General features: G+C 40.8%; 1 protein-coding gene across 2 annotated transcripts in view; it reads right to left on the reverse strand.

Moving 5' to 3' along the window:
- Positions 1 to 19,303, reverse strand: part of LOC134222336 (guanine nucleotide-binding protein G(s) subunit alpha) — a 118,790-nt gene extending 99,487 nt beyond the window's left edge. The window contains exon 1 of one of the 2 annotated variants that reach the window (XM_062701496.1): positions 19,066 to 19,303. The gene's annotated coding sequence lies outside the window, so the exon portion shown is untranslated. Of the gene's footprint in view, positions 1 to 18,712; positions 18,867 to 19,065 lie in introns of those variants that run through there. The other variant, XM_062701497.1, reaches the window with a different exon arrangement.
- Between the last annotated feature and the right edge of the window lie 7,591 nt (positions 19,304 to 26,894).

Genomic DNA, 26,894 nt, shown 5'->3' on the forward strand with positions numbered 1-26,894 from the left:
ATTAGGGGCAGCAGGGACTTTGTCCAAGGGCTTGACGACCCCTCCCCATGGCCACTGCGAGTTAGACCGGGACCATCGTCCCTAACCCCTAATCCCAAGGCGTCACGCGACCCGTGCCGAGGGGATGCATGGCCAGGGGGGTGAAATAATAAGCTAGGCCTTTAACGGAGCTTGTGGGGTACCTGGGCACCCTCCACAGTAATTGTCCCTTACCGCGTCATGCTGGGCTCTGGCGTGGTGGACCTCTTTTCCCGAGCAACTCGTGGGACCAAAATGGAAAACCAAGTCAATTCTTCAATTAGTGGTAGTAGTGTAGGCGACAACCCCTTCGCAAGAGGTGGGTTGTTCAGGTCTCCGCCTAGGAGGCCAGAGCAAATAGTCGGCAGCTCAGTGCGCAGCGCCAGCGTGGGTCACTTAACCTTCCTCTCGGCTAAAAAAACGCCGGTAGAGGATATTGACGGCCCATGGCTTGTGGAGGCGATGAACCGCAACGCGATGGGCTTTCGGCCTTCGAGGTGGCGACGGAACAGCTGGACGCCATCATCGACTTTGCGTTATCGAAGCATAATATCAGTAAGGACCTCAAGAGGAGCTTGCAGAAACTTCGAAAGTCGATGCTGGACGCCAAGCTGGAGAGGGCGGTCGGGACGGCCAAGTGTAAACCCGTGAATTCGGTGGAGTCGAGGTCTACCCAGACTGAGGCCCAAGGATTCGCGGACTCGAGCAAGGTCGAATTGACCGAAGGCGTGCCAGCGAAGACGGTGGTACCAAAGTCTACCCAGACTGAGGCTCAAGTATTTGCGGGTACGTCGGGGGTGCACTATAGGATTTCAGGCGGTCATTAATCGAAAATGTCATGTCTCCCAAATCATTTTTAAATATTTTTATAGATTACCAATATTCTGATTAGGAAAAATCCAAAATTTGAAGTCTCTACGTGCTTTAGTTCCAGAGATACAAGGTGCCAAAGTCAAAAATTGGTGAAAAATTAGACAAATTTACTGAAAAATGTTCGCTTTTCAACTATTTTTTAAATTTTTATTTCATATTTTTCCATGATGTTAATACATCGTTACAAAGGTTGTTGTCTAAGCTTTCAAATGGTGTGCAAAAAGTAATGTATACACGCGAAATTTTTTTTTTAAAAATGCAGATACACAAAAATTTCTTTAAAAAAACGCGAATTTCAACTTCGATAGTGAAGAACTTTTTTTTCCTCAATTTTCCCCGGGTCTAATCATGATACACATAAAGAGTAAAGCTTCGACTGCAATATCCCGAAGAAATTTTTCACCAGTATTTGCAATTAGCAGAGATAATTCAATTTTATTTTATTTTTTCAATTTGTTTGGTTCACCGTGTCATATTCATTAAAAATTTACCCTTATTATTATCCCCATTTTTTTAAGGTGAATGAAAATGCAGTTTTAGGCATGATTAACAAGCAAAAATAGTCTATTTTCAAGGTAAATCAATTTGAAAGGAATATCTAAGAAATCTTCAACCCTTTCACTATCGACACATTTGCGGGTACTCTCTTCAAGAAATATCAAAGGTAAGTGTCTTGAGCTGTAGTGAATACCTACCGCTAGTAATTAGGTACCCAAGTAGACTACATAAGCGGCAGTTGAGTGCAGAGTTATATTATTATTGAAATAGAAGTGAAAGACAAGTGCGCCTAATGGATAACAAATCGGTATTCTCAAATTTCGATCCAAAGCTGCAACGCAAGGATAATGTTAAAAATGCTTTTGAATATATTTGTACTAGTTTTCAAATAAAAGAAGAAATGAAGTGTCGTTTGCAAGAGAAACTATACAAATTGGAAAGCAGATTCATTTGTAAATGGAAGGAGGCATCTCGATGTACGCAAAGGTTTGAGTATGTCAACCGAGAATGGTTGCAAACCAAGTTTGATATTGACGAGTTCATCGAAGAAGAAAAAAATGTCGCTACATAATCTACAACGTAATTAAAACGCGGACGACCGGGTAAACCTTTTATAGAATTGAGTGATAGAAGCAAGCATCGTACAACTGACAAGTAATATTTAAATCCCAATGTAGATACAGCGGAAAAGGCATTATTGCTTAACAGGGGAACAGCGTACAAGAGATCGTGATGTAAATATAGTCAAAGTTATCGGTCAACTTTTGAAAGACAAGCGCCACTTTTCAAACATACATTCAACAGATTCATATAAGCTTAAGACGCCAGAAGAAGCATTTGGGTTTTTATCGAAACTGGTTTAAGTAAATATCAGTATGAATCGATTCATTATGACACTCCTTCGCGATATCCGCCTTACGATGTCATTAAAGATGCAAAGAAACTATGCGCTCCTCCTGAAGATTCAATAGAACAAACAGGATCAACAATTAAAGTAAAATTGCAGGATTCAAAAAGTTATTTATCCTCTGCTACTTTAGATGACGTCATGGATGTCGTTGATGAAATTGAAGAAAATTTTGTTGAAGACATAGACCTTGATAGAGAAGAAGAAGAATGATGATGTTGAAAATAATGGAAATAAACCAAAAGTTTTGAGAAAAAATTATGTTGTTTTTTAAATTAGGAAATCTAATATTCGGAACAAATATAAGGAATATAAGCTTATATATTTTTCAAAACTATACACGTAAATGTCATAGAACATTGGCCTTTCGCAACCACGATATGGTTTATGTATGTTTTGTTGTTTTTTCCCTTTTATGAAGCGTTTTGTTACTTTTTCCACAAAAGAAAGACAAAAATATGTATTTAGAGGAAATGACGGCTTTGGCAGGTTTTTTTCTGTTATTGTCAGGGGGGTTTTCTAAACTAATTATACTCAAATTTGGCCTAAACATTCTTTGCATATCAAAGAATATTGTGGCCGAATTTCATAAAATTTTGTCGACAAAAACCCCCCTGACAATAATAGAACAAAACCTGCCAAAGCCGTCATTTCCCCTATATATTTATTATACAAAAGTCTTCAAAAAGGATAGAGGGGAGGGGGCACGCTGGCCCCTTAGTTTGTGGACAACAACCTTTCTTCTCCTTAGAAAAAAAAAAATAAAATAATTCTTCCTTATTTGGTTAATGTGACAATTAATCAATTATCATTAAAAAATATAACGTATTTGATGGATGCTCCCTAAAAGAGAGTAAGGGTACTAGAAATGATATTTTCTAGCTATTTTGATCAAATCCAGCTAAAACTATGTTAAAATTTGCTTTAAAAGCCACATTTTATTTTTGACCGCTCGCTTGTATGGGGATCCCCCATAGTGGGGTGACTGCTCCAACGGAGCAGACACAAAAAAGGGGGAGACAGTCTCCAGGGGATGAGCTCCCTGGGGGCCGCTCCAAAACGCGGAGGGTTACTACCCCGAACAAGGGTAGTGGGGCTGGGAAGCTGAACCCCGGCCAGGTACCTCCAAAACCGGGGGAGGAAGGACCTGGAAAGGTCCGTCCACCCAGGAAAGACGGTGGTAAGGGGTTACGGCAGGCTGAGAGTTCTCAGTCGCACCAGACCAGGGAAATAGAGAGGGATGACGCCTCCTGGACCCTGGTCAAGAACAAGAGGAAACCGAAGACGTCAAGGGCCGAAAAGAAGGCCCAGGCGAATGAGGGTAGCAAGAAGTCTAGGGTAGGCGCCAATCGCTCCAAGGGCGATGCCCTAGTCATCACGGCGGACGAGGCTAAGTACTCGGACGTCTTGAAGGCGATGAGGAGTGACGTCAAGCTCGGTGAACTCGGCGCCGACGTACGTCGAATAAGACGTACCCGGATGCGCGAGATGATCCTCGAGCTGAAGCGGAGCGTCTCGCAAAAGGGCGCCGCCTACAAGAAGTTGGCGGAGGAAGTCCTAGGCGAGACGGTCAAGGTGAGGGCACTCACTACGGAGGTGAATCTAAGAGTTAAAAACCTGGACGAGATCACCGAAGTCGAAGAGCTCGTCACGGCACTGCGGCGACAGTGTGAAGTGGAGACGCCCACCGCAGCCGTTCGGCTACGGAAAGGTCCGGCAGGGACGCAGGTAGCATTGGTTCGGCTATCTGCAGCGGACGCCTCCAAGGTAGTCAAGTTAGGGAGCGTCAAGGTGGGATGGTCGGTGTGCCCTGTGGGCATATACGAGCAACCCGAAGTTTTCTACAAGTGCCTGGAACCGGGGCAAAGCAATGGAACTGCAAAGGCCCTGACAGAAGCAATCTCTGCTGACGCTGCGGATTGGAGGGACATAAGGCACAATGCTGCACGAACCCTCCCAATTGTTTGATTTGTTCCAGCAAAGCTGTGAACAGCAAGCACCCCATGGGGGGTTTGATGTGCCCGGCGTTTAAGCGTGCTGCAAAATCACAGTGCAGGTAACGCAGCTGGCTTGCTCGGCCTCGCCCGAGTGTTTGGTGTGCGCAGGTTTAGAGGAAACGGCGGAACACGTGTTGTTCGTGTGCTCACGTTTTTGCGCAATGCGTGACCACATGCTTGCCACATGTGGTCTGGACACTAGCCCGGACAACCTAGTTCGGAGGATGTGTAAAGATGAAGTTGGCTGGAACGCCGTTTTATCGGCTATCGCCCAAATCGTCTCGGAGCTACACAGAAGGTGGCGCGTGGACTCAAGGATGGCTAGTTCAGGCGCAAATAAGAGGTGGTCGGTTTCATGGGTCATACCGGTGCCCTGTGGTCGAACTCGATCCTTTTATCAAACAAGTGGCAGCGCGAAGAACAACATGGTATCGTCGCTTTCGCGGCGTCGGTTAACCAGGCGGGTTCCGAGCCCGAGGACGGAAAGGGTTCCTCGTCAAGGCTGGGGCAGGCGTAGGCACCGCGTCGGCAAGTCTGTGTGTTGGCGAATAGACCCTGTCGCAGGGAGGTCAATTTGGGGAGCACGCGGCATCATCATTCTTGATACCAGTCGTGCAGAGGGAAGCAGGCGTGAAGTCGACCCTTCCCACCTTCCGAGGACATAGGGGGGTAAGGCCACCTGGAAAGCCGGCAACGTGCTGGCACGATACCATGGTGTTCTTCTAAAAAAGCGAGTTACGATGTTCGGTGCTGCAAGGACACGCAGCTAACCTCGAGGGTGCGTTGTGCACTGGCCCCCCTTTGAAGCATTACTTTCTGGTTGTACCGAAGGGACTATGGGCTTGGCGGCAATTGAAACGGTTTAGCGGGTCGGGGATGTAGTCCTGCCTCCCTCGTTTACTGTTCGAGGTGATCCCTAACCCCACACTTCCTGGACAACCCAGGATGTCTGTTGAGCAGATTCCCCCTCCATTGCTTAGGAAGAAGAAAAAAAAGACATGCTATATTGGGAGTTATAACACTCCTCAACACAGCTTACACAGTACTTTATCAAATCCTATTTATCATACTCCGCCTGTTGGCAGAGACCTATGTCGGTAAACACTAGAGTGCTTTTCGAAAAGAATTATCAACAACGAGCCAGATGTTTACTCTGAAAAAAAATCATCTACCAATTCCGGAAATACAACTTCCGGGATTATTATCTGTTTGTGGACCCTAAGACCTGAGACTATTGTACGCGTTTCTTTCGCATTTTGGCCATAACTTCTCACCCCACCGGCCAATATCCAATGGGACAGGATCCCTGTCGAATGCAATTTGCTGCGAACAAAACGGTTGAGGGTAAGTGCCTGAAAAATGGGTGCGACTTTTTTCGAGACATTCGTTTGACATTCGTCAAACTGAGTCAATTGGCATACAACACTATGGGCTTCCGATGAATGTTTCAGAAAACTTGAAAAATCGATAAATTTATTGAAAATGTCGTCAAATTTTGAAACTGGGTCGATTGGCATACAACACTATGGGTTTCCGATGAATGTTTCAGAAAACTTGAAAAATCGATAAATTCATTGAAAATGTCGTCAAATTTTGAAATACGCATAACGGTTGATAGGGTACCTGGTCCTTTATTAATAACATGCTCCTATATCAACAACATTCGCAAAACAGGCCATTTAGGCTCAATTTGTGTCGTGTTTACTGGCGTGCTCACTGCTGAAAAAAATCATAAAAATGAGAAATAAAACAATTTGCGCACCAATTCTTTGTTTTCGAATGGTATTAAAACGAAAAAATTTGACTTGTGTCAGTATTGCACGAAACCGTCGATATGGCCTTACGACGTGCCGTGAAATCTTAATGTCAATTGAGCTTTTTGACCCGAATGTATACTTAGCCTGAAGCCTCAGTACAAAGCTAATAGCCTATTTTTCGAATATTGGACCATTAATTTAGAATGTTCTGAAAACTCAGATGTGAATATTTACATTGTGTGGAAGATTTTGATTTGAAAAATGCATTGGAGGTAACCACTTTCCTTCGATGGGACTCGAACCCACGATCCTCAGTTCACGTTTACACCCATGTTTTTTTCTACACGGTTTGGTTTTAGTCGTTTATGACCTTCAGAGTCAATGAAACAATGAGTTAACCCCACGAAAAATTTCACAAAAAACATCAAAGAAAATGCAGGGGGTATTTAAAAAGCTGTGAAAGTTCAGGATAACTGAGAAATTAATTAGTTCCAATTGCGTAAAAAAAACAATAGGACGCTGTGCTCTAAATCGGGTTTTGCCCAAGGCTATGAGAAACTACTCCTCGACATGCTTGACAACAGGTTTGACAAAATTTTGAAACAATATGTCATTAAAAATGTTCATTAATTTTAGCTTCATATCTATCAAAAATAAATGCATTTAAGCTTCTTATTCATTATTTTCTTTCACAATTTAACTTGATTTTTTTTTTTTCAATATTTTGCAATGTAATTGCCATAGCATCATTCCATAAACAAGTATGAACAAAATGCAGTGATTACCCGATTTTTAACATGTCTAAATTTTAGCTGCCCTCTGAATTTTGGAAGTCTTCTATAGAATCTTCTAAGAGAATAAAAAATGGAATAATTCTTCTAAGAATTATTCCATTTTTTGGAAATCTATATTACAATCAAAAACAAAAGGCATCATCACCGATAGGTGGATTAATCTGTGGTTTTAAACTGCAACAACGCCAAATAGTAAAATCAAAAGCAGTTCCGATTCCCGATGAACCCATGCGAGAGGCGATGGCGTTATCTATGTAAGTAGCCGCTTCCCATCGGCCTAATTGTAATGAGCCACCTGACACATACAGTCAGGGCACGCGGCACGAATTCACATTTGCTTCTCAAATATAGGTTTGCATCCCGTTCGTAATAGGTGTGGAGTCGGTAGTAAGCCGTGTTTAGCAACAGCAACACCCAAAGCTTGTTGTTGATGAGTAACTTGTACATATTCATTGTTTATCAATTTGATACAAAAAAATTCCCATCGATAAACAAACAACGCGCCCGAGGTCCCAGGAGTGATTAGGATCGCTTCTGCCTTATCTATCGAAATGTGAACCGGAGGACGCCACTAGACGTTTGTTCTACGGCTTTCATTGGCAGCCTTAATTTTCCTTTCATTCAGTTAGATGCGCACTGGATAAGATTTTGAAAAAACTAGCAAAAATAGACAAACATGGATTTTTATTTGAAAATATGTTTAACAAAATCGTTCTCATTTACTATGTTCCAATTATAACGTACACCTTCATGTTTTAAAGGTTTTTTGACCATTTTTCCTCCAAGGTAATCCTTTTTCTTCAATACTAATAGGACCGATTAGTCGTTACTGTTTTCATACTATTCTATAGCGAGCTTCATCTCCCGCGGCTGAATTCACGAGAAAAGCACTTTTGGCGGCAGGTGAATTAAACTCAGTTGGAAATATTGTATTAACACGTCAACGTCAAACTTGCTGTCATTATTACATTCTAGACCACAGTGAAACGTTTGTCCTAGATATTCGCAAAGCAGACGCTTCCATTAGTCAGAGATTTATGGCCTATCAATGATTCGAAGTCCCCAAAATAGCATCAGTTCGATCGCACCCGTTCCGAACTGGTTAGGCGCACACGACATATCAATCAGAGTGGATGGATGGATGGATGAATGGATCGATCGATGAATATTCGCGATAGCGCCATGTAGGGTGTAATTCAGTAATGCATCTCTCTGTCATAATTGAGCCACCGGGTTTGCAATCGCACTAATTTAGAAGCCGCTGATTTGGAAACATGCTTTCTCGAAGAAAATTTGGCGAAAATCGATTGCGATAGGGTTATTGTATCTTGTTCGTTCACGTTCGATATAAAAACATTGTTTTGTATGGGAAAACCCTGCAACACATCAATAGCGAAGCTTCAACTAAAATATCCCAAATGATTTTTTTGCGGGAATTTAATTAACAGAGCTGAGTCGCCTTGATTTTTTTATCTGATTTTTTGCCGTGTTATGTTGATCAAACCTTTTATAATCGACACATTTTTGCATGTACCTAGATAAACTTGGTAAACAGGAAGCTTATGTTTAAAATACTACCAATCGTCAAAAGATGGAAAGTTACAAAATTGTTTGAAGTAGGGGAACGGTTCGGCATTTCATCTCATAGCTCTCATGTTCATCCCATCAAAAACAAAAGTTATGAAAAGCAATTTGATTTGTTTGATTTTTGTGATTTATTCCAGCAGTGAGCACGCATGTAAGCAAAAGGAAGCGACGAGATTGGTGCTGTAGGGGAGAGTGGGCAAAGATGGCCACCCTAAGCAGTAATCTTTGTAAAATAGTCAAACTCCTTCGAATTCTGCTGATTTGTCCATGATACAGTTTTATGATCACCTGCCTTTGACATAAGTATCAATAAACACTAAATAATGACGTATATCAATATCTTATAAACTGGTTTTAAAATAGTAGTTTGTGCAATAAGTTGCAAAAAGATGATTTTTTCAGCACGAATTGTACGTTTATCCAACGAGGCTTGCCGAGGTGGATAAATACTACGAGTGCTGAAAAAATCGAGTTTTGCTACGAGTTGCACACGCTATTTTTTGCAATGACGAAAAATGGACTTTAATTTGATAAGTCTGTTCCAAAATTGTAGTCTTATTTTCTCCACATGATCATTCTTGAGAATAAATTATGTTGCTGCGGAGAAGAATCAGATTCCATGTTACCGTGCCACATTGCAAAGTTCAATGAGCCGTGAAGCGATAGATGTACTTGGCTTTGGAAATTTTGGATGTCATGACCGCCAAACTATCTAATTTATTACGGGGCGCATAGAATACACTAATTGAGCACTTACCCAAGCTAATTTAGCAAAATGTAGTCACGTAACGACTGTTCTGGTGTTGGTTTTTCATTATAGCACCCAAATGAGTGTTATAATGAATATTATGCAACCCATTTGAGTTGCATAATGTTCATTAAAGCATCCATTTCGTTGGTATGGAAAAGTAGGCCGTTTTATCACTCAAAGACGAACTGTAAACCAGATATTATGATCAGGAATTGCAAAAAAGTTGTTTTTATGATGCCTATATTTATCACATTAGTGCAAAATGGCCACCCCTTGAGGGCAAGACAAGCGAGGATCAAAAATCATATTAAAAGTGTGTTGAATTTATTCCTTACACTTCTGGGTGTTATGTTCAAATGATGTTTCGCATGAAAATGTCGTATTCCATGTTGATTTGTTGACCTTCAGCACTATGACAATATCAGAATTTGCCAAGATCTAATTTTTATGATTAAAACCATATCTATTGTTTAAATCATCTCTTATTCAGGCAGAAACTATTTTGATAATTTTTTAAATGCTTTTAAGGAGTTAGGCGACTATTAATCCTGGAGATGACCTTGTTCCTAATCCAGTTGCCAATACCACCCCAAGTCGACGTATATCCAATGATTTATATCCTATCGATCATAATTACTGTGAATCTCCTTAAATTATTAATGTAGGCTATAGTTATATAAAAGCCTTGATAAATATAAATTTGTGCTGAAACATGAATAATTTTGGCTTCAAACCTTTAATTATGTTACTTAAAATTATAAGAAAATTTGAATTTAAACTGATCCATCTTAAAATCAATATGTCAAGAGTTGGAGTTGTCCAAGTGCTTTTTTCAGTTGTACAGCCTTTTACATTATTGTTAACGAGGGGATGATAACGTAAATATAATGCTAACTTAAGTCATAATCAACGTTGGCTGTCTTGCCCCATATGACGATCTTGCCCCACTTTCCACTATTTCTTTGTTTTGTGATGAGATGAATATATGGTCGGGGTTCAGCCAAATCACACCAAGCGCCATCGAAAAATTACCGATTTTTCTGCTCAAACTTTCGTTTAGCAGATTTAATTGATCGCAAATCGCATCGAATATCCCTCAACCCCATAACTGAGGATATCCTACTGCAAATGTATGCTTAAATTGATATGAAACTATTTCCGTTGTCCTTGTACGAACAAAATATCATAAGTCAGTCGAAAAGCCGCTTGGTGCGGTTTGGCTGAACCCCGACCATATGTTCAGTGAGATGGATAGCGCAACAGTTCTCCTACAACATAAATTATTTATGTATTAGAGTGCAAGAACCAATAGTACTGGAAATGTGTGTAGAAAAGTAATCTCTAATCCCAAACTTTTGGACAATAATTGAATTATTTATTGGATATTGATAAGAAATTAATTATGAGATTTCATAATGTTGTGATAGACTCAAATGTCCAGGAACCAATTCCCGACTAGTTTGTTTAATGCAGAATTGCATGCTAAGAGCACAATCAGTAGTGATTCAGTTTCATTCCAAGTTTTCGACCACTATTCTAGTTTGAATCTGGAGGAAAATAGAACAGACTTGCTGGTTTCCCCAGCAGTGTTCCATTCATGTTTTATTTAAATTTTCAGTTCAATCAAAGTTAATTGCCTATTTCCGGGGATTAAACCACCCGACTTGGACGTTAATTTACAATTTTATGAAAACTCATATGTGAATATGTACGTTATGTGGAAGATATTGATTTGGAAAATGTATTGGAGGTAACCACTTTCCCTTCGATGGGACTCGAACCCATGACCCTACAGTACGCTAGACTGGTGCTTTAACCAACTTAGCTACGAAGGACCTCCGTCGGCCTTCGCAACCTAGAGGCTACTGAACGAGTCGTCCAAGTCGGGTGGTTTAATCCCCGGAAATATGCAATTAACTTTGATTGAACTGAACCTGAGTTGCGTGCTCTTGCCTACGCAATGCGGTCGGGTCTGAGTTTGACGACCGACTGGTAAATAGCTTACACAACCTCAGTTGATCAGTACAGTTGCTGATGAAGAATGTGTATAGCCGCCAGACATTCTAAATACTCACGCTCCTCTAATGTGGACGTGTACTATACACATGTGGAAGTATTGGCTTGAGAAATGGATTGCGAGTGATTTGACTATGCGTCCAATTTGGAAATCTCGAGCTCGTTCAGTAGCCTCCAGGTTGCGAAGGCCGACGGAGGTCCTTCGTAGCTTAGTTGGTTAAAGCACCAGTCTAGCGTACTGTAGGATCATGGGTTCGAGTCCCATCGAAGGGAAAGTGGTTACCTCCAATACATTTTCCAAATCAATATCTTCCACATAACGTACATATTCACATATGAGTTTTCATAACATTGTAAATTAAATTTTCAATTAAATCTATAAAGTGGATTGATCCGTGGATGAAATGACGCATAAAGGTTGGCTGGTATAAAAAATGAATCTAGAACAGCTACTGGGAAAATGAATGTTTAAGATTCATATTCAAAATAACATCCCCGAACAATTTGAATCACTGCTGATTTCACTCTACATATCTGTTTATCTTAATATGTGAAAAAACGAATTTATTCAAGTTCTCCTACAAATGTCAAATAGTCATGAATTCAAATGTACAACCCCAACCTCCCTTTTTAAATTCGATATAAAAGAAACCTGCGAAAAAAATAATTTATTTTGAGTTCATTTGCCGTTGCTATGTTCAGGCCAATTTCACCATTTTAGTCATTTTTATTTTTAGTCATTTAGTTATCACCTAGTTTAGTCATTTAGTCAAAACTAATGAGTTCACATCAGCTTTCGTTTATCTTCTTCTTCTTTTTCAATGGCTATACATTCCAACTGGAACTAGGCCTGCTTTACAACTTAGTAGTCTATTAGCAGTTCCTCAGTTATTAAGTGAAAGCATTCTATGCCCACCAGAGAAAGACCTGAAAACATCCTAGACCGGACCGTCCAAGCAACACCACTTGTTTCTCAGTTAGTAACAACAACTGTGGTGTGACTTACTAAAGGTCCTTTGTGACACAAAAAGCGCAAGAGGTGGAGTCTATTTGTAACATCTTGCGGCTACAATGAAAATAAAAACACATAATCCAACCGGGAATCGAAGCATGGACCTTGAGATTTGTAACCTTTTACTATAACCATCACACCATCAATTCTATTAGAGGATTTTGCTACAAGTGCACTACATAAACAATAAAGTCATTTGTAACTTCATTGTACCTTATACGGAACATGCAGGGGACTGTCAAAAATAAAATACTGCTCAGCTGAGCTCAAAGTGTTTTGCAACATATCAGAAACATTGTCGTAACAGCAATGAACCGAAGAGTTATTAATACTGCAACTTATCTGTTTTGTTTCTGATATGAAACACATTGAATTCCAAATCACCCAAGAAGTCAGATGCGTGGCATATTGCAACGCCACTTAAACGGAAATGAAACATTGTGTGTTTCTGAAACTGGAAAGTGGCTTTAATGTGACTCGATGTATTGCCAGTGTCTTCAATGCAATTTATTAGGAACAAACAGCTATTTGAAAGATGTTGCGCGTGCTGCTTGGGCGAGAAACGAACTCGTCATCTCTGGATTGACAATCCTACGCTTTTGCTCGCAAGGCTATTGGAGACCTCTTCTCTTCTTTGGGGCCTCTTCCCCTATCAATATTATGCTGTCAGGCCAAAAGCACCATGTAGGTCCTAATGCATGAAAAGCTTTACTCGGCTGCCGTTCTTATCATTTCCGATTATCAGCAGGGTTTAAAAAAAAGTAGAAGGTTGTATCAGAGACACGACCGCAAAATCAACGTAGAATTACGTATTAGAGTGCAGTGACTCAGAATAGTAATTATAGGTTTTGCATAAACCATTTTTCGAATTTGATTTTTACCATTCATCAATTCACACGCCAGATGACCGAATAGCCGAAATGTAGGCAATTAACTGTGTATAACAAGTTTTCAACAGTGCCTAAAGAAATTCAATTTTTCAATAGTTCAGCACCTTTATTCAATTGTTTTTAATAGTTGTGCAAAATCATAAAGAGTTTGTCGATCGATTGATACAAAAATCATCAAAATCGGTTCGGAAGATGGCTGAGTTATTAGCTCATACTTCCTGACCACTTTTCGTGACGGTCTCAAATTTGATTCTGCAGAATGACTCCCCTATATCTTCCCGTAAGACGTATTCTACGTCAAAAGCCATTTTAATTCACCGAGTAGTAGGGTAAAACGTCATATCGTTGTGGTATGTCCTAATGTTGCGGTAGTGTTAAAATAGTCTATTATAGATATAATACAGTAAAAAAAAAGTGGATCCGCCAAAACTCTTCGAATTATCCACTAGAACACCCTTTGTTTGACAAAATTTGATCTGTCAAAATGGTGCACGTCGGAGCCACACGGGCGCGCATTTTGTAGACATATTTTACAAAACGAAAAATGCTTGACTAATAATATTTCTTTGGAAAAGGTAGAGTACATCCTGCCGAAACGTCGGGTAATTCAGTATATAGTAGAACACAACTCGAAATTGAAATGCTATTTCGCCTAACGTCTACCCAGGAGCGGCTAGACTGATAGGAAAGAAAACTAAAAAAATAACCTTGTCATAAGACGAGTTAATACAATCCCATTGAATTCCACCACTTAATTGTATCTTGACAGATACATATTTCGACCTCAACAGTAAGGTCTCGTACGAGACACTGAAGACGGCCTTACTGTTGAGGTCGAAATATGTATCTGTCAAGATACAATTAAGTGGTGGAATTCAATGGGATTGTATTAACTCGTCTTATGACAAGTGAAGACATTCCACTAAAAAGTTCAAAATAATTTTCTTATTAAAATATAAGAACAATTATTTTGCTATCCGACCTCCAGACTGTCGGTGAGAGCGATGTCCCATTCTCACCATCCAGACACATTGGCAGTAGTTGTGATCGTCCCGTGCATTTTCAGTGCGCTGGTGAGAATCAGCTATTTAGCATGCAAGAACATTTTATTTCATTTTGCAATTATTTTTGAATGTAGTGTCACTGTAGGCTTCTCAAACAAATAAACGTTTTTCTTCATCAGAGGGCTTTTACAACTGCATACAACATTTTGTTTGGCCAAAAATGGACACCTGTAGAAGCTGTAATTTTCTTACGTTTGGGTGAAGCAATTTAGTTACTTTGGGAAAAGCTGTGTTCTCTAACTTACCATTGGAATTCATATCACTGCAAAATATGGTTAGAATATATAGAAGAAAATACATATATAAAAAACTCAGAATAATCCACCTAGCTGTGATGGAGCCTTTCTCGTGTGTTATAAAAATAGTATTTTGGCCATAACTTTTGAGCACATAATCCGATTTGGTTAATCTTCAATATAAAATAATGGAATAATGGATTCTGCGTTGAATGCAATTTGTTGCAAGCAAATTGGTTAAGGATAAGAGCCTATTGTGTCACATTTGCCACATTTTTTTGGGTGGGTGCGCACAGACATACACACACAGACATCACCTCAATTCGTTGAACTGAGTCAAACCGTATATAACACTATGAGTCTCCGGGCCTTCTATAAAAAGTTTGTTTTTGGAGCGATCATATAGCCTTTACGTATATTTATTTAGTATACGAGAAAGGCAAAAAAGTCCCATATAGCATTTGTTTTGTTTGGCTGAATCAAAATTCTTTTTATTTTCAGCAAACGATACGTGTTCTGGAAAACACTTTCATAAGTCTTTACCAATATTTTTCCCAGAGCCAAAAATTACCAATCTACCGCAGATTCCAATCACATCGTTCAACAAATCACTTCCAATTTTTCGTAAGCCCGTCAAGAGATTTATTAGGATTTAAAGTATTTTTTGCCTTTCTCGTACAACTAAGTTGTACCGAAAGGCTATCATTTCACTCCAAATCCGAACTTTTGATAGAAGTCCCGGAGACCCATAGTGTTATATACCATTCGACTCATCTCGATGAGCTGAACAAATGTCTGTCTGTCCGTGTGTGCGTGTGTGTGTGTGTATGTGTGTGCGTGTGTGTGTGCACAAAATGCCATAAAAAACATTAGCCAAATTTTCACATAGAAACTCTTAACCGATTTTCTTGCAACAAGTTGCATCCGACAGAGACTAAAACGCTGTTGATCACTATTGAATTTCATAATAATTGCAAATTGCAAAAAATAGATAATATTAAAATAGTGATGAGACATAGTCACATAGAAAATTAATGTGTTATGAAAAATTCTTTGCATCTATGAATATTTTATCCGTGACTTCCCATTAAGAGTTTCATCGCACTATAAAGATGCTCGTGTTGCACGCATTTAGGCGTAAGTATGCTCTTCGTTCAGTTTCATAGTACTATGAAATTGTCCGAAAGTCAAAATTCGAATATAGGAAATTCGAGAAACTTTTGGCCGCGCCATCTGTCGTCTACTAGTGTAAATTTTCTATCATAACATTAGACGGTGTAACTGTTTTGCCTTTCTTGTACATCATCGAGGTGTAAGCGTAAAGGCTACATTTATTACTTTTTTGCGCGAGAAAGGCGCCATCACCGTTAGGTGGATTAATCTGGGTTTTTATAACTATCCTAACTGTTTTCAGAATACTCGAACATACATAGATTTCTCATATTCTTACAGACGAAAACCACAGAATTTTCAGCAATCATTGAACTTCCATATATTCTCCCTTATTACAAACAATCTAGAATCTTCAAAAACTATCAGAAAATCCCAGGGATTTCCCTCCATTCTTCTAATTTTGGAAATATTTAAATACATTTTTATTGGCATGCTGAACATTTGGAATTTTATTAAAAATTTAATTTTACCTGAATTCTCGGTTATTTTTCGGTTTTTCCCGATTCTAACAAATTCCCGGTTCATATTGCCATAGTTTGAGTTATTTACAAAAATGGCCGATTTTGATATCTTCGGAGGTTCCCTCAAGGCTTCGGAACTGCCTTCAAGGTGCTAATATCCCTAGAATCATATCCGGATGACATAGTCCCACTTGTCTTGCAAAATGCTGATACCCATATGGTTAATAGGGAGCGAAAATATTGAACAGGCCATTTAAGGGCCGATCCCAAAAGGGCCACTTTGGAGAAACCTGTTGTTGGCCATTTCTGAAACCGGTGTTATCATGATTTTTGCTTGTCATAAGACGAGTTTATACAATCCCATTGAATTCCACCACTTAATTGTATCTTGACAGATACGTATTTCGACCTCAACAGTAAGGCCGTCTTCAGTGTCTCGTACTTGACTCGACTTGATTGATTTATGGTTTCGATATCATCTTTATATACAAATCTACCAAAATAGAATGAATAGGGACTTATATCGCCATAAAAGGAAGTTGTGGTCAAATTTACTGCATCTGACCCAGTGACCCACCGGAATTACTACGGATACGAGGACCACACCACAAGTCCTAACATGTATTCTGAATTCTGTGATCCGTATGAGCAGAACAATGATAGAACCAGGCCAAAACGACAAAAAAAATGACGAAATAGCAGCAATTTGCAAAAGCTTCACTCACGTGACGCCGATTCTGAAAAAAAAAGTCCAACCCCGTACAGCTTACCATTTTTAATTAAATTGTTTTCAGAATTTTTTAGAAGAGTTTTAAAAACTTCTCCGTGGAGATTTTTTCGATTACCATCTTTCTGCTTCTTCTTCTTCATGCAACATCAAAGCGCCAATAGTGATCAACTAGAATGTATCTCCCGTCGAATGCAACTTGTTGCCAGAAAATCGGATAAGGATTACTATATGAGAAGTTGGCTAACCTACACACGAACAGAAAGACATTTGCTTAGGCCGTCAAGTTGAGTCGATTGGAATATAACATCATGAATCTCCGAGCTTTTTATAAAAAGTTCGTTTTTTTGGAGTAAAATGATAACCTTTCGGTACAACTTTGTTGTACGAGAAAGGCAAAACACTGAAGAATTAGGACGTAGGAAACGAAATACATATCTGTTAATACAAATAATTGTAGAGGAAGTAAATAGAAGGAGAAATCGTGATCCATTGAAAATTTTAAAATGTTTGATTGTAAAATTCTCCTTAATTATTTTTCGATTATTTGCTTCTTTCTAATTCTAAAAACTTATCCAAAAGTATATTTTGATTAGATCAAAATAGATGGCATATTACCTTATTAACATAACCAATATTTTGTATATCCAACTTTTGCAACTCAAAGAATGTGAGCCATGTCCCACCGTGTGTTATCTGTCTTCAAAAATTTTAAAAAGAAAAAAATCACTGTCATAGCCAATTCAGATTACGCCATTTATCATAACGAATATCGTGTCAAAGTAGAAAAATAAAATTGAAAGTATAGGGATTGACATAAAATTATGATATTTATTATCATAAATGGCCTAATCTGAATAGGCTATTAGGTTGAACGAGAACTCTGCTAAATTACATTGCTTGCTTCTTAACAATTTCAAAATGTCATGGATCCATTATTTAAAACAATCCTTTTTACTTGCTCAATTTATCGAAGGATTATCATCAAATTTCAATATTTTCAAGTTATACGATTAAGCACGGCAAACCTACTATGAATAGTGTAAATGTCGATTTTGTAGTTTGACAAAATAATAAAGGAACTTAATGTCGAAAAATACTTCCAGGCACACACACACCGAAGACAACTGCCTTTCTTACCGTACATGTTGTTTGTTCTGAGACACAATGCAAAACATCAAATACGCAAACGATATGATTAACGAAATTATTTGCTCTTGACTCAATCAAATCGTGACACTTTCTGTGTCAATAATTGACCTATTTGTACTTTAGGATCCAGAACCAGCTTTTCTGATTTCCTCCTCCCTGTGAGAGCATCCTGCCTACGCAACTGCTGCAGTCGAATGTAATATCACACATATCACACTTTTCTCACCACCAGAGTACATTGTGGACTACCCGTGTTTTCCATATGGGGTTCCACAAACGACGAGCGAGCGCAGGCAACCCAACCTTCAGTGTTCTCTTCGCTTATCGGTGTGCTCTGTATGTCTTCGATATTGGAGAACTTCTGCTTCCTGAGCGGCGGCTGTGTGCGTGCAACTTTGTAGCGCTGATATTGAGCGAGCTTAGTCGATATACATTGCCAGCAAACGATGTGTTGGTGCAAACCTTTATCCATAGGTATTCGTATTAATATTTCAATATCTCTATATTATGAATTTTCCATTTTCCCAATTTTCTTCCACATTTTGAGCTCTTTCTTCGATCTTCCAACCAACTGCAATCTTTACACTTGATATTTCCACTGATAACAATACTAATGCTTTTTACGATCCGTCACTTGCTGGAGGTCAAAATGCTTTTCTGTCTAGGTGATTGAAAATAACTTCACTCTGCTTTTTCGTCTTCATCGAACCGAGAAGAGTAGAAAAAACTACATCCAATATTGACAGGAGCATTACCACCAAAGGAGAACACATAGAAGCAAGAAGAAAAAATTACACACCCTCTCGGCTTATTTTCCACTTTTCACTGCTCACATAAGGCTAAAAACAATGTCAAATCTAGATAGATTCGAACCATTTTGAAACTATTTGAGCCAAACCCCAGCAGGAAAATTCTGCACCCGATTTGTACTCCTACGATGGAAGAAAAAAAAATCACTGCTCCCTTGAACCCGATTTTGGAACTACACACAACTTTTCCTTGCACACCCGCACAGGCAAGGGAGCAGCAGTAGCACCACTTAGATTATGGATTTCGACCAGGGAGAGTTCTTCGACTTTTCCGTCTAGAGCCCAACTTCCCCAAAAGCACCCAAATCTGTTGCAGATTCCGGTGGCCACCACTATTCCGTACCTTGTACCGTCGAACGCGACCACGGTTCAGCAAATCGCACTGCACGAACTAGCGGAAAATTCAATTTTTCTTCCGAGACCAGCTACACAACTTGCGCTTCACGAGACTCAGAGCAAGAGCACAGAGGAGACAGAGCAAGAAATTTTTGCAATCAGATGAATGGTATGGTGTTATTTTCTCTTGCGTTCGACGTCCGTGTCAGTAGTCTAGCAGTCCAGCCAACCTGCTAGCAGAGTTCACACTGTCACTGTCTCTCCTGTTCGTGGCTTGGGCCCCAAAGTCGACGGCGCTAGACTGGCTTTCTCGCTCAGACGCACTAATCATCCGATATGGAGCCGCCAGGTGTCTCGACTGATCGGCAAGAAAATTATTTCCAGTGATTAACAAAGCAATACAGCGATCGATCGATGGTTTTCAAGATAGCCAAGCTGTCAGGCTGTCACTGAACATATGTCAAACCAAAATATTGTGACTTAAGAAAAGTCATACCTATAATGCACTCGACGGGTCGGATAATCAATTATCACCCGCTAAAGTATGATGTAATAGCAGGGTCGATTGTTTGCCTCGGATGGAATTATCATTGTGGGATTACATCATCTCTATGGTGGTAATTTTCCAAAACATTTTGTCATAGAAGATAATATGCTGCATTGCTTTGCCTTATCGCAAAACCATGAAATTTATTTGATGTATGCATACAAAAATGTAGCAGAAAAGATTAAGCGCTCCATCTGGTTTTTCGAATCGAAAGTACATGAAATAGGGTTAGAAACCGGCAAACTCGTTTCAGGAAACAATATTGTCTATCCGGAACAAAGTTAGAACGCAACGAACCGAAGTTGGATTTTTCCCCAGACGCAGGCAACTTTCCCAACTGCGGAAGTAGTGCGCTGGATTCGCCTAAGGATGCGCTAAACAACGCATCAATTAGTTTGACAGATAAAACTTCGGAAGAAAGTTCGGTTCGGAAGTTCTAAATTGATGTTACGCCGACAATAATGAAGTTATGGCCAAAATACTATTTTTTATTCGCACGAGAAAGGCACCATCACTGCTAGGTGGATTAATCCGGGTTTTTTCAATTAAATTTCATTTCTCCTTTTACTTGCTTTTGACGTAGAACTACGTCTGTCTTTTCAATATTGGGGTACACTTTACGATTGCACAAAATCGAAAAACGTCACGAAAATATGATAGACTTTGATCGTTAATATCTCAGTCGTTTCTCGATGTATTTTTAATTTTCTTTGACCATTCAATCAAGGAAGAGTCAACGCTTCATACCCGATGTACACTGAAGTCGTTTTTTACACGGTTCTTTTTAAACAAATCGCTTTTTATGCGATTTTTTCGCACGAATTTTGGAAGTTCCGCGGATTATTATGTGATTTAACCAGTTTTTTTACGTTGTTTTAATTCACGCGGCCCATATCCTCCGCGTAAAAACCGATTCCAGTGTGTTACAATATTTATATAGGATAATATTTCAAGACAAAATTTTCAAAACGACTTATCTGCTTTTGTAAACAAAGATTCAAACGACGATTAGACGAATCCGATAGCTCTCCCACGCAAACCAACACCATCAACAGGTAGCGGAAATCTTCACCTACCTATTGGTGGTGTTGGTTTGCGTGGGAGAGCTATCAGATTCGTCTAATCGTCGTTTGAATCTTTGTTTACAAAAGCAGAAAAGTCGTTTTGAAAATTTTGTCTTGATTTACTATTGAAAACTTGCTAACAGTTTAGCAATCGGTTTCGGTGAATTAGTTAATCTTGTAAGTGCAGCGCAAGCTTCTTCTTCCATAGCACTACATTCCAACTGGAACTTTTTAACTTAGTAATCTATTAGAATATCTTTAGTTATTAATTGAAATCTTTCTATACCCACCATTGCATCAGTATGCATCTTGTGTGGCAAATACAATGAATACACTATGCCAAGGGTGTCGAGAATCTTTCTCACCCGAAAACATCCTAGATTGGATCGAGAATCGATCTCGCCATCTCCATATTTTGCGCCTTTGTTCGTAAGGCTAACTGGAGACCTCAAGCCAGCATATTTCTCTCGAAAGCTTGGGGGCGTTTGACGGCAGCTTCCGGCTTACGTCTACTGATACCATAAGAGAGGCTCGTTCTTCGCTGCTGCAGTGGATGCGTTCTGGGAAACTTTCTTCAGCTCGTTTATGCTAATTCCTAGGTTTCTGCCGGAGTAAACGTAAAGTCCGACGCAACTCACATGCAGGAATAATAATTCTTATAATCCCTGGTAATTATTGACGCGTCTACTCTGCCTTCTTCCAAAGGGTGACCATCAAACGCCTTCCACGATGGGCTTTTCTGTAATGAGCCACGGGGTGTTTAGACAGACTTAGTGTCGGGTGCTTAATCTAAGTATCTGCTCCAGTTTGCGTCGGTTATTATTGCAGCGGTACACTATAAGCCTCATACAATAATTATTGGAATGAATCGACTGCTTTGAGCGTGCTTACAGCGGCACACTATGATATAACTTTCTGAAATCAGTATGGCGAAAGGCATCTAAGGTTCGATTTCTCAAAATTAAGCACTTTAATCGAAAAAATATTTGGTAGGCGTAGTAGCGGACACCATCCCTCATAACCGGTACCAAATAGTTTTTCATGAAAAGTTCCTAATTTTGAGAAAACCAGCGTTAGATGTCTTTCGCCATACAAATTTCCGGCGGTTAACTCTTGCTGACTATTTTGTGCATATACTATAGCGCCTGGATGTGGCTGCGGCGAGTAGAAAATCAGCCACTGCCAATAATTCATTATCATTTGATAAATTCTCAGGTGTGAGTAGACGTAGGCGAGTTGTTATCGGTGATAACTTTTCAAATTTTGGAATCGATTCATTTTTATGTAAACTTCACTAACAACAATTTAATGTGAACAAAGAAGTTCAATCGGAATCGGATGATTGGCATTGTGTTTTTGTGTTATGTAGGAAAATAAGTTCAAAAGTAGTATATACCAATGTTTCGAATCGAAGTTTTTATCAATCGGTAATTTGGATATGTGATCCATCCTCGATTATTTGAAAATTTTATTTTTATCATCCTTTTCAAATGTTATTTTAAAAATTATATACATCATCAAGGTTCGTAATGCTCACTCAATCTCAGGAGCACAGGATAAACAACGAAAAAAAGAATCACCCAGGGCTTGAAAAATGCTTGCTTTGGTCTCATCGAACGGAAGAGTCGAAAACCTGTACATTACACATAGCTACGTAGTTCAACGTCACCTTTGCGTATAACCCAATTGGGATGGACCTTGGAGTTTTTATTTCTCCTTTCACTAATCATCCTGCTCTGGTTGTTACGGTCAATTTGGCTACACCGATTGTCTATTAACCGTTGACTGAGTACATTGCTCAGGATTTTTTCGAGCTGATTATGCTGCGTTATGTTAATGCTTTCCGAAATTGACTGGAGTTTTCTCGACTCGACTGTTAATGTCAACGACGCCGTGGAATTTTTTAGCACAGCGGTAGAAGAAGCAATCTTTAATGTCCAGCGACGAGGCCTCCACAAAAATCTCTATGGTCTAATCCAGAGCCTAAAATATTCATCTTCATGAAGCAACTTCAGTCCGAATTTTGACAAACATCGCATGAATATTCAAAACATAGAATTACATAGTCAGACGACTACTCCACCAACTCATTCATTCGACTGTCACTGAGTGTGCTTACTATGGGTCTGTCTCAATTCGATAATTAAACTGAAATTAAACTTAGAAGTGACATTTCCATAATTATCGAATAACCCTGCTCGCAGAGCAAGATTACTTTTGACAGATATCGAATCATTTTCCATCGATGTCCTATTGGAATTGCTGGGTAGCACCAGCCATTCTTATAACGGGGTGATTTTTTAATTTTCGAACTGTCACTTTTAAGTTTAATTCTCCAAATGAGACAGACCCTATGTGCAGAAAAAAACATTATTAGCATTGTTTATGTTGATGTTTACCGTTGAAAGTGCCTCGCGGATGAAAATCGGATTCAGTCCTGTGTGATAAATCACTTTACTCATTTGAAACGTGTTTAGATTTCAGATAATTTATCAATTTGTAAAATGTGCATAAATATTCAATGACTAATATTCAACTGAATATTGACTGTCCAGAGCCGACTGTGAATGTTTCTGGAAGTGAACTTCACCAAAAATTTTCGATATTTTTACACTTCTAATCCCCATTGCACTATAGGATTTCAGGCGGCCATTAATCAAACATGTCATGTCTCCCAAATCATATGGCGAAATGTTCCGATCTCCATCTCACTGTACATATATCCATCTCATCGCTAAACAAAGAAATACAGCACCAAATTCGTCGCTTCTTTTTGTCAACAATGCGTGCTCACTGCTGAAAGAAATCACAAAAATAATAAACAAACCAAATTCCTTTCCATTGCTTTGTTTTTTATGGGATTGAAATAGGAGCTATGAGATGAAGTGGTGAACCGTTCCCCTATTTAATTTTTTTTATAGGTTACCAATATTCTGATTAAGAAAAATCCAAAATTTGAAGTATCTAAGTGCTTTAGTTGGAACTATGGGAACGGTGGGAACTATGGTCGTATGCTGACAGGGAATGGGGGGTTTGCTCCTCTCCGGAGGTGCAAATCTTATTGAGCGTCTGTTCTCCATGTCAGGATCGGCTCACAACAGCGTTTGATCTCCATGTTAGGGGCGGCTGATCATCGTCCGAGTGCCAGCGAGGGACTCTAAGTGAAATTGTGCACCATGGTCCACCGGAAATAAGGAGGAATGGTCCTCCGGAAATTTAGGGGATTTGGTGTCAGGCCCTGCAAGCCAGCAAAAAAAAAACTCACGCAACGAACAATCAACAAGAGAGTACGGACCGGAACCATCGGCGAAGACCTTCTTCTTCTTCTTCTTCTTATTGTCATTACATCCCCACACTGGGACAGAGCCGCCTCGCAGCTTAGTGTTCATTAAGCACTTCCACAGTTATTAACTGCGAGGTTTCTAAGCCAGGTTACCATTTTTGCATTCGTATATCATGAGGCTAGCACGATGATACTTTTATGCCCAGGAAAGTCGAGACAATTTCCAATCCGAAAATTGTCTAGACCGGAACCGGGATTCGAACCCAGTCACTCTCAGCATGGTCTTGCTTTGTAGCCGCGCGTCTTACCGCACGGCTAAGGAGAGCCCCATCGGCGAAGACCACTGCGACGAAAAGGGACTAGCGATTGGAAACTCGGTTCGTGGAACTGCAAATCTCTCAACTTCATCGGGAGCACACGCATACTCGCCGATGTGCTCAAGGACCGTGGATTCGGCATCGTAGCGCTGCAGGAGGTTTGTTGGAAGGGATCAATGGTGCGAACGTTTAGAGGTAATCATACCATCTACCAGAGCTGCGGCAACACACACGAGCTGGGACAGCAGGGACCATGTCCAAAGGCTTGACGACCCCTCCCCAGCTGTCTGCGAGTCAGGGGGTTCTGCCTAGGAGGTGGTGGGGTTAACAGGGGGCTCTGTTAATTCCCTCCCAAAAACCACAAGTATCCGCAAGCAGACCCTATCAAGCGACCGTGTGCCGCTTAAAGCATACAAGCCCCTAACCCCGAATCCCAAGGTGTCAGGCGACCCGTGCCGAGGGGATGAATGACCTGGGGGGTGAAATAATTAGCCAGGTAGTTAACGGAGCCTGTGGAGGTTCCACAGAGTGAGGGCTGCTTCGGCGGCAAGTGGGTGGCAGCGGGTGGTACCCGCACACCCCCAAGTGGTGCAAGTGCAAGGGAGATGAGGGTATTACTTTCAAGGAGAATGGGGGTAATATCCTCACGGAGTGAGTTCTCGAATGTAAGGGTGAGCACACAAGTGAGTCTCACACCGTAAGGACGGTTGATTGAGTGGCTGCTTAGGCAGTAGGGTGGCAGTGGGTGGTACCCACACACCCGCAGTGAGGGTCCCTGCTCAACAGGGCAGTGAGCGGACTGCTTCGGCAGTAGAATGAATAGTATTTTAAACCGACTATTGGAAAGTTCAGCGCTCACCGGCTGATGAACGAAAACGGCCTACGACTAATTGATTTCGCCGCCTCCAAGAATATGGCCATTCGCAGCACCTACTTCCAACACAGCCTCCCGTATCGGTACACCTGGAGATCACCACTGCAGACAGAATCACAAATCGACCACGATCTGATTGATGGACGGCATTATCGACGTCAGGACATATCGTGGTGCTAACATCGACTCTGACCACTATCTGGTGATGGTTAAACTGCGCCCAAAACTATCCGTCATCAACAATGTTCGGTACCGCCGACCACCGCGGTACGACCTAGAGCGACTGAAGCAACCTGATGTCGCCACTGCATACGCGCAGCATCTCGAGGCAGCGTTGCCGGAAGAGGGTGAGCTCGATGGGGCCCCTCTTGAGGACTGCTGGAATACAGTCAAAGCAGCCATTAACGACGCAGCGGAGAACAACGTCGGGTATATGGGTCGAAGTCGACAGAATGATTGGTTCGACGAAGAATGCAGACAGATTCTGGAGGAGAAGGACGCAGCGCGGGCGGTCGCGCTGCAGCAAGGTACCCGGTAGAACGTGGAACGTTATAGATGGAAGCGGAGACAGCAAACCCGCCTTTTTCAGGAGAAGAAACGCCGCCTGGAAGAAGCGGAGTTCGAGGAGATGGAATAGCTGTGCCGTTCTCAAAATACACGTAAGTTCTATCAGAAGCTCAACGCATCCCACAAAGGCCGTTCTCAAAATACACGTAAGTTCTATCAGAAGCTCAACGCATCCCACAAAGGCTTCGTGCCGCGAGCCGAAAAGTGCCGGGATAAGGATGGGAGCATCTTGACGGACGAACGTGTGGTGATCGAAAGGTGGAAGCAGCACTACGAGGAACATCTGAATGGCGCTGAGAGTACAGGCAGTGAAAGTCAAGGCAGCGGAGGAGATGACTACGTCAGTTCAGCGGACGATGGAAGCCAACCAGCCCCCACCTTGAGGGAAGTTAAGAATGCCATTCAACAGCTAAAGACCAATAAAGCAGCTGGTAAGGATGGTATCGGAGCTGAGCTCATCAAGATGACCCCGGAAAAGCTGGCCACTTGCCTGCACAAACTGATAGTCAGAATCTGGGAAACCGAACAGCTACCGGAGGAGTGGAAGGAATGGGTTATATGCCCCATCTACAAGAAAGGCGACAAACTGGAGTGTGAGAACTTTCGAGCGATCACCATCCTTAATGCCGCCCACAAAGTGATATCCCAGATCATCTTCCGTTGACTGTCACCATTAGTGAACGAGTTCGTGGGAAGTTATCAAGCCGGCTTCGTTGACGGCCGCTCGACATCGGACCAGATCTTTACTGTACGGCAAATCCTTCAAAAATGCCGTGAATACCAGGTCCCAACACACGATCTGTTCTTTGATTTCAAGGCGACATATGACAGTATAGACCGCGTAGAGCTATGGAAAATTATGGACGAGAACAGCTTCCCTGGGAAGCTTACCAGACTGATCAAAGCAACGGTGGATGGTGTGCAAAGCTGTGTTTTCGGGCGAACACTCCAGTTCGTTCGAATCGCGCCGGGGACTAAGACAAGGTGATGGACTTTCGTGTCTGTTGTTCAACATTGCGCTAGAAGGTGTCATGCAGAGAGCCGGGTGTAACAGCCGGGGTACGATTTTCAACAGATCCAGTCAATTTATTTGCTTCGCGGATGACATGGACATTGTCGGCCGAACATTTGCAAAGGTGGCAGAACTGTACACCCGCCTGAAACGTGAAGCAAAGACAAAGTAC

The sequence above is a fragment of the Armigeres subalbatus genome, chromosome 3 (genome assembly GCF_024139115.2).
Source record: "Armigeres subalbatus isolate Guangzhou_Male chromosome 3, GZ_Asu_2, whole genome shotgun sequence".
NCBI lineage: Eukaryota > Metazoa > Arthropoda > Insecta > Diptera > Culicidae > Armigeres > Armigeres subalbatus.